Genomic DNA, 8,486 nt, shown 5'->3' on the forward strand with positions numbered 1-8,486 from the left:
TATTTTACATTATGCATATTCTTAGGGGCAACCTTTTCAGGCTTAACTCATTTTGCTCTTATGTGTTTGTCATCATCAAAAAGGTGGAAATTGTTGACTTTTTGAATCTGATCCCTATTTTGATGCTGAAAAACTACATGTTTCTTATGTGTGTATTAAGTGCTTGAATAGGTTATGATTTAACACACACATAAAGGATTTGTAGATGGAAGCCAGACGGAACTCAAAGAACACATCATCTGGCATGAGCTAACCGGTCATCTCCCATAGCTAACCGAACCTATTATAAAATTCAAAAGGTCGTGTGAGTTTGGTCTATTGACCTTGTAGGTCAGCCAACTGAACCTGTAATGACCTCAAAATTTAAATCATTTCATATTATTTTTTTTCTTTTTTTTCTTTTTATAAACACATATAAGCTACTATGATACCTTTTCTATGAAAATCTCAAGCCTTAAAAGGACACTGGGGTAATCCTATATACAATAATCATACCTACGCAGCAGAAACATAAATTATACATCCATATATACCAAATACTACCAGGAATCTGTATTTCTAAGCTATATCTATATAATACATCTCTCTCCAGTAATATCTACCCCAAAAATACAAAACCTTGCACCAACTTACCCTGAAACTAGGGTAATCAAGAAATCTCTATCCGCGAGCCTAATTTGCTCGACTAAATGGCTTACTTGAAAAATGTTAGAATAATAAGGTGAGATGATGCTCAGTAAGTGAAAATATGCTATTACTACTGTGTGGCGACTAAGTTATATATATATACTTTAAATAACATCTGAGTTGTAATAAATGATAGATCTGTAAAGCATATCTTACATTTTTCGAAGTTTAAAACATAACTGTATCATCTGAGTTTTCTACTTTTCATAATGCTAATATCATACTATATTTATCGAATACTATAAAACTGTATACATATACATAACAATGCTTTATCACTGGTGTTGACCTTATACGTCACGCCCAGTTTTAATTATGACAAATACTCATTGTATCTAATGGGTGTTTGAGGTTTTGTGCAAGAACTAAAATTGTCAAAATCGAGATGGGCACGAAGCAAGTAAAGATTGAAGACCATTGTGTTGTAATATATATAATTCATTCATGTAAAAGGTTTGTAATAGTTATTAGGGTTTTTGGTTTGTAATAAGCTCACACACATCATATGCATGATATAATACGTAAGCTCAAACCAAATACAATCTAAAATGACCTTAGAATGACCTTAAGGTTTACCCTTCAGTTGACTGACACCGAATTTTTTCAGTGTCATTAATTGGACATAAATGACCCTAGGACACTCACCATTGTACCTATGAATGTTAGGCACTTGATTACGGTTTGAGTGGATCATAACAGGACTGAAATGCACATATTGTACACTTTCAATCGACTGACCTTGGCAGTTCATTCTGCCTCCGTCGACCGAAATCGGTCTGGGTCAACAGTTGACCAAAGTCCCGGTCGAACGAACTAGTGTAGTTCAAATCCCCCGGTCAACCAAAACCTCCTGAGGTCAACAAATTGACCATCTAGTCGACCGAGCCAAAATTGAATACCAACTACTTAGTCGATCGAGGGTCCTCGGGAGAAATCTCAACTGTCTGGTCGATCAAACCATTTAGTTCAAAATGGCCTAATAGACCGAACCTCGGAGAAATGGAAAATCACCCTTTGAACAAGCACTTTTGGTCGACCGAGTCTCCAGTTCAAAAGTGTCCTAGTCGACCGAACCATATGAACTTTGATCGACCGAAATGGTTCTGGTCGACCGGACCTCTCGGGCTGCCCTGATTTTTTACCATGGTTAAAATGTTTTAAACAAGGTTAATTATTTTAAAATGATTTAAAACTTTCCTAATTATTCCCAATAGGTTCATAACGGTTATATTTCAAGGGGTGTCTATAATACCCCCTCATTTGGGATAATTAGTATGTGATTAGCCACTTTGATTAGGAGAGATTCTCTAAAATTCCCAAAACCTATAATACTCATTTTTTAGCCTCCTACACTCATACTTACCTTCATATACTGATTAAACTATTTGTAAGTTGATTGAGTGTTTATTGCTATAGGCTTACTCTCCTATTTGTATTTGATTGATTCGATTTTTACAAGAGCTAAATCGGAGAATTCTTAGGTGGCTTTCTTCATAAGCCTGTCCTAAGAAGACTCGCCTAAGCTTCTGAGTATTGCATTAGTGTTGCAATTTCTTAGGAAGCTTGTATTTGTCTTTGGGTTGCAAAATCATTTTCAAAACATACTCAATATATCTTGTGTTTCATATTTGATATACTTGTGAGAAGATATTTGTGATTGTGATATTAATCTTTGTGCAAAAGTTATTCACTCACATATTATTTACTGAATACAAAAATTACACTTCTTTTGCAAACCAAGCATATACATTATCTGATCTACGTGACTGATATATCACACTGATTAATATACATGAGACATGCTTGATATCTTTGTTTGAACACCTTGGCTGAATATCTTGTGATACAAAGATTGCTTGATTGATACTCTTACACACTCATTACACTGATAGTAAATGAGGTGTTTGGATCGTTGGCTAAGCAAGGGGGTATTCCTTAAAGAGGCGGGCTCTAGCCTAGTTAAGGAGTGACCGAGTGAGGGTATATCGCTTGGAGAGGCAGGCTTTAGCCTATTTGAAGGAGTCACCGAATGAGGGGATATCACTTGGCGGGCTCTACCCTTAACAAAGGTGTGCGTAAAGGTTTGTTCACCCCATTAACGGAACAGGTTTAGTGAATCCTTTGGTGGTTTTGCCAAAGGCGAGGACGTAGGTTGTGTTGAAGCCGAACCTCGTAAAAATCCCAGTCTCACTCTCTCTTTCTCTTACTCTTTATTTTTAGTACATATTTCAATTGCGTGGATGGTTTAAATTTGAAATCATATATACTACGTAAACTTGGAAATCAAACAAACTCAAAGTTTAATTTTGATTTGGGATTGCGGAAACCGAAAGGGAATACATTGGTTAAACCATTCTTTGTGAAAACCTTACAGGAGTACGTTACTTAGTTAAACATCCCAAAAATAAATTAAATTAAGAGTTTATTTGAATTCTAAAGTTTGGAAAGAGCAATTGGATTTTATATTGAAGAAGAAATTTCATATATACAGGGCTTTATTCAAACTCATATTCACCACAGGGCTGAAAACATCAAATACTGAAAGTTACATATATTATATTGATTGTGATTGAATGGTATAAAACTTGAGATTAATTAATAGCGTTTTGTATTCCGAGAGATCTAAAACTTGAATCTTACATCAATTTAATAGTGCTGCAGTTAAACTTATATTTGGCAAACAAATTGGTTGTTAGTTTGAGCATTGTGATTGATTGGCTTGACTGGTTTAATTATTTGTGTGGTTGAAGATTGAATGTTTTATTAGTTGTCTTGTTGATTGTTTAAAAGGAACCGAGTTCTTGTTTGATTGATAAAAGAGATAAACAAGTAAAAGAATTCATTAAATATTAAAAGAAGTTAAAGACTTTAAAAAGAACTAAAAAGAAAGTTTTAAAATCCAATTCACCCCCCCCCTCTTGGGAAGCTATCCTAATTTCAAAAAATACGTACATGAGACTCTAAGAAAAATTAGACACATTTTAATCCTAAGTCATCATATCGTATAGTTTTAACATCTTCCAAGCTTGATCAATACTTCAGTGAACTTGTATTCTTCATTACTTGTAACTTTAAGGTGAGTTTTAGTCAAATTTTATCAGGTTTAACCATTGTGCTTGTGAAAACTATAATACCTAAAATTTAATCTTGAAAGCACAATTAGTATCCTTAATTTGTTATCATCAAAACGAGATTAAACCTTGTTAGGCCAACACTTTGATTTAAGCATGATTTAAATAATTTGTCTGTAAATCTACGTGTATAAAATTATGCGCTTAGAAGCAAATTTAGTAAACTTAGTTAATTTTAAGCAATCAGGTGTCCAAATTAGGCATACGAGGTCCAAACCGAGTTGGGTCAGTCTTAACATGTCCGTGACATTATGCTGGACATGTCAGAGCTGACGGTGCGCAAAAACTGTTCATCGGGAGTTTTTTATGCACTTCGAATAAAAGTTAGAATACAAATAAACTTAGCAAACTTAGTGGATTTAAGAGCTTAGGTGTCCAAGTTGGGCATAGGATGTCCAAATCGAGTGGAGTCAGTCCCAACAATTCTGTGGCATTAAGCTGCATGTGTCGGACCTTATAGTACCCAAAAACTCCTCCTCGATTGAAAATTATGCACTTAGAAGCTAACCTGGCAAACTTAATTGATTTTAAGCACTCAGGTATACAAGCCAGGAATGAGGTCCAAACCAAGTGGGGTCAGTCCCCACACATTCATGATAATGAGCTGGACATGGTGAAACTAACGGTGCCCAAAAACTCCTCCCCGAGAGCTTTTTACGCACTTAAAGGTAAAGTTAGAATATAAACAAACTTAGCAAACTTAGTGAATTTAAGCACTCAGGTGTCCAAGTCAGGCATATGAGACTCAAACTGAGTGGGGTCAGTCTTAACATGTCCATGACATTGTTTTGGACGTATTGAAGCTGACGATACCCAAAAACATCTCCCTAGTTGATAATTATGCGCTTAGAAGCTTCCCTCGCAAACTTACTTAATTTTAAGCACTTAGGTATCCAAGTTGGGAATACGAGGACCAAACCAAGTGGGGTCAGTCTTAAAACATCCATGAGATTGAGCTTGATATGCCAGAGCTGACGGTACCCAAAAACTCCTGTTCGGTTGAAAATTATACACTTTGAGGCAAACTTAGTAAACTTAGTTGATTTTAAACACTCAGGTATCCAAGTGAGGTATATGAGGTCCAAACCAAGTGTGGTCAGTCCTGACATGTCCATGACATTAAGTTGGATGTGTGGAGCTGACGGTGCCTAAAAAATCCTTCTTGGGGGTTTTTTATGCACTTAGAAGAAAAGTTAGAATACAAACAAACTTAGAAAACTTAATGGATTCAAGCACCTAGGTGTCCAAGTCGAGAATTCGAGGTCAAAACCAAGTGGCATTAGTCCCAACATGTTTGTGAGATTGAGCTGGACGTGGCGGAGCTGACAGTGTCCAAAAACTCCTCCCCGGGGGCATTTTTTGCGCTTAGAAGGATAGTTAGAATACAAACAAACTTAGCAAACTTAGTGGATTTAAGCACTTAGGCGTCCAAGTCAGGCATACGAGGTCCAAATTGAGTGAAGTTAGTCTCAACACATCTATGACGTTGAGCTCAATGTGCCGAAGCTGATGGTGTCTAAAAACTCCTTCCTGGTTGAAAATTATGCTCTTAGAGGCAAACTTAGTAAACTTAGTTGATTTTAAACACTCAGGTGTCCAGGTCAGGCATACGAGGTCCAAACTAAGTGGGATAAGTTCCAACATGTCACTGACATTGAGTTGCACATGTTGGAGCTAACAGTGCCCAAACAATCCTCCATGGGATCTTCTTATGCACTTAGAAGTAAAGTTAGAATACAAACAAACTTAAAAAAACCTAGTGGATTTAAGCACTCAAGTGTCCAAGTCGGGCATACAAAGTCCAAACCGAGTGGGGTCAGTCCCAACATGTCCTTGACATTGAGCTAGATGTTCTAGAGTTGATAGTTCCCAAAAAATCCTCCTGGGAGCTTTTTACGCACTTAGAAGTAAGGTTAGAATACAAACAAACTTAGGAAACTTAGTGGATTTAACCACTCAGGGGTTCAAGTCAGGCATACGAGGTCCAAACCAAGTGGGGTTAGTCTTACCATATCCATGACATTGATCTCGATGTGTTGGAGTTGACGGTACCAAAAAATCTTTCCCGATTGAAAATTATGCACTTAGAGGCGAACTTAGTAAACTTAGTTAATTTTAAGCACTCAGTTGTCCAAGTTGGGCATACGAGGTTGAAGCCAAGTGGGGTTGGTCCCAACACATATGTGACATTAAGCTGGATGTTCCGAAGCTAATGAGGCCGAAGAAATTCTCCCCATGAGCTTTTTACACACTTTGAAGTGAAGTTAGAATACAAATAAACTTAGAAAATTTAGTGGATTTAAGCAGTCAAGTGTCTAGGTCAGGCATATGAGGTCCAAACCAAGTAGAGTCAATCCCAACATGTTCATGACATTGATTTGGATGTGCCAGAGCTGATGGTGGCCAAAAAATCTTTCCCATGAGGTTTTTATGGACTTAGAAGGAAAGGTAAAATATAAACAAACTTAGCAAACTTTGTGGATTTAAGCACTCAGGTGTCCAAGACAGGCATACGAGGTCCAAACTGAGTGGGGTTAGTATCAACATGTTCGTGACATTGAGTTGGATGTACCAGAGTTGATGGTGGCCAAAAATTCCTACCTAGGAGCTTTTTACGCACTTAGAAGTAGAGTTAGAATATAAACAAACTTAACCAACTTGGTGGATTTAACCAATCAGGTGTCCAAGTCATACATACAAGGTCCAAACCAAGTAAGATTAGTCCTCACATATCAGTAACATTGAGTTTGATGTGTAGAGCTGACGGTACTCGAAAACTCCCCTCTAATTGAAAATTTTAAGTACTCAGGTATCCAAGTTGGGCATACGAGGAAGCCACTAAGTAAGGTCAATTCCAACTAATCAAACTTAGATATTTAAAATTGTATAATTTTTTTATTTAACTATGTCTGACCAATCTTGCTATCAAATAATTTTTACTTATAGTACATACATATTCAAAAATTGTATACTAATTTTTTGTGTAATTATTATTTTGTATGGTCTGCAATCTATCGTAAGAAAATAAGGACGATGCCAAGCACTACAATCGGATGCAACTTTTTCCTTTTTTTTCATTAATTATATTCAATATTATGTTTGTAGAAAATTAATTACATGTTTTTACAGGGATTAATGGGTGATTTAAAAAAAAGTTTAATTATTTTAAACTTTTAGTGACGGTTCTATAACTATCACTAAAAGTTGAGATAATGACTATTAGTGACGGTTTTGAAACCATCACTAAACGTTACATCAATAAAAGTTATACTATTAGTGATGAATTCCCAAACCGTCACTAATAGTGGCTTTTTATTGACAGTTTCAAAATCGTCACCAATAGTAACACTTTTAGGGATGTTTTCAAAACTGACTCACACTAAAAAATGAGTAGCTTGGAAGCAATCCCAAGTACAGGAGTTCAGTCGTGTAATAATTAGCCTAAAGGCCAGATCATCTCCTCAGGGAATGCATTTTAATTCCAAACTTGTGTAATTCCAAAAGAAATTAAGAAAAGAAAAATTTATTGAACATAGTTCAGATTCAATTTCCTGGGATTTTTGAGATTTTGTAATGAAATTTAAACCCCAACTAAAAATTAAACACATGCAAAATAACTGTTTAAATACTAGATTTAAATATCGGAATAACGAAATAAGTAAACCCTGCAATCATCTAACTGAATAAAAATATTAACTTTAAACGTAAACCCAAGTAAGAATACACTCTAAATAAAAAAATCAACTTTAATAATAAAAACACCCAAGAAAATAATTAAATCCCTATAAAAACTTTAAATAAGAAGACAAATTGAAATTAATAATAATAATGCTCAAACAAAAATTTAAATGCAAAAGAGAGAGAGAAAGATATTTAAACAATATTTTATCTAATAAAAAAAAGTTCTTAAATTAAAAAAATTATTTTTAAACAAAAATTAATCCAAATTTTAAATAAATTAAAAAATTAACAATAAAATTAATTTTAACAAAATTGAGTTCAAAGAAAGAGAGAGATGAGAGAATAAGGGAGAGAGAGAGAGAGAGAGAGAGAGAAAAAAAAAAAAACTAGTTGGCTGTGAGTTGATAGTGATGTTGTTGTGCACGCCTCCTCCAACCCCAGTTGCTGTTGCCCCCTACAAATAACTAAAGAAAAACTAAAGAAAACCCTACCTAAAACTCTCCCAAAAGCAAACCTCCCAACTTATATAATAATATCCCCTTTACATTAAATGGCCAATTCCCATTTAAAATCCCCCAAATCGGCTCTTTGCAGCACATGGAAGGGTTGCCTCACGTGGTCACATCACCATGGAGCCCGGCCCATTTGAGTCTCTCCCTTTTCTTTTCTTTTTTTCTTTTCTTTTGTTAACACATGGTCAATTATGTACATTGAAGGCTGATTTTGACCTAGTAAACGTTCTTATCTCTCAAATCTTGAAACACAAAAGTTGTAGATTTTTTTCTCATCTTTCCCCAAAATTTTGAATCGTCTCGATCAGAGCTCAGAGAAGAAAGTCACGCTCAGATTACGAAGTAATGTTGAAATAGTCCATAAAACAGTGTATGATAACTTCACGTTCGATTTCAACCTTAATGCAGCCAGTATTTTTCAAAACGCAAAACATAAAAATTGTAGATCATTTTCTTATCTTTCTGTAGTATCCTG

This window comes from Malania oleifera, chromosome 3 (genome assembly GCF_029873635.1).
Source record: "Malania oleifera isolate guangnan ecotype guangnan chromosome 3, ASM2987363v1, whole genome shotgun sequence".
NCBI lineage: Eukaryota > Viridiplantae > Streptophyta > Magnoliopsida > Santalales > Ximeniaceae > Malania > Malania oleifera.